The 1,160-nt window shown below is 41.2% G+C and overlaps 1 non-coding gene across 1 annotated transcript; it reads left to right on the forward strand.

Annotated features, from left to right (window-relative positions):
* The first annotated feature begins 464 nt into the window (after window positions 1-464).
* Trnas-cga (transfer RNA serine (anticodon CGA)) lies at window positions 465-539 on the forward strand. The gene has a single exon. It is a non-coding gene; the product is annotated as a tRNA-Ser (tRNA).
* Window positions 540-1,160: the final 621 nt, after the last annotated feature.

Genomic DNA, 1,160 nt, shown 5'->3' on the forward strand with positions numbered 1-1,160 from the left:
TATCGGTTGAATAGTATTCAAGAATGCCTCAGGAAAAAGGTGTTTGGCTCATCCCAGTACTGCATCTTATTGATACATTTTGTAAAATTTTGTCTCAGGCCTTCATGTCAGAAGTTGAAGGCTTTTGGACCAATGTCACATCATGACATCCTGCAAATCTTGCAAAAAAATAGGTTTTTTTTTATGCATGACAGTAGTTGATCCACGTATCAGTCCAACATAGAAGAATTTGTGTTGGTCCTTGATTCAGTCTATCCATTTATGTTGGCCATTGATTCATTCTATCTGATAAACGAGGATGCTAAGTTGAGAAAAACAAACTAACTAATTCCAGAATGACATTTTCCCTCTGCAGCGGAGTGTGCACTGATATGAAATTTCCTGGCAGATTAAAACTGTGTGCCGGACCGAGACTCGAACTCGGTACTGGTGGAATTAAAGCTGTGAAGACGGGTCGTGAGTCGTGCTTGGGTAGCTCAGTTGGTAGAGCACTTGCCCTCGAAAGGCAATGGTCCTGAGTTCGAGTCTCGGTCCGGCACACAGTTTTAATCTGCCAGGAAGTTTCAAACTAACTAATTGTTGCTGACACAAGCAATGATCATGGACGTAACACATCCGGTGAGTGTTTTGTGGGCCACAATGAGCATTAACCGAAAGCTCATGGTGAGTAACAAGCGAGTGGTTATGGGAACAATTGTGGCAACAACTTCGGTTAACAAAATCGACAAGAATGTTAGTATAACACTGGTTATATGCTTATGAACACTGAAACAATAACCATATCGAAAGGCAAAATAAAAATAATCAGGACTGGAGGAACCAGCTGCCAGTAATCACAGAAGTCATCAATAGTAATAATCATTGAAGATGCTGCTGCATATAGACTCGAAATGTTGGTCATGCAATGGAGCAGGGGCTGTGTTGGAAATGTAAATGTGTTCTGTTATGATATTAGGCAGGAGCTATGCTCTGATGTACGTAACTGCATTGCTGAGTATTTGACTGTTTCACAGTCAGCAATCAGTGTGGGAACAGTGAACTTGTATGTTACGAAGATATCAGACACAGTCTCCGTTACCAATGTCGTGTCAAGCTTTCAGTGGATGTAGCGAAAGCTGGTTATAACTATGGGAAATATTACTGGGGCATCAAGGTAAATG

The sequence above is a fragment of the Schistocerca serialis genome, chromosome 9, assembly GCF_023864345.2.
Source record: "Schistocerca serialis cubense isolate TAMUIC-IGC-003099 chromosome 9, iqSchSeri2.2, whole genome shotgun sequence".
Taxonomy (NCBI): Eukaryota; Metazoa; Arthropoda; class Insecta; order Orthoptera; family Acrididae; genus Schistocerca; species Schistocerca serialis.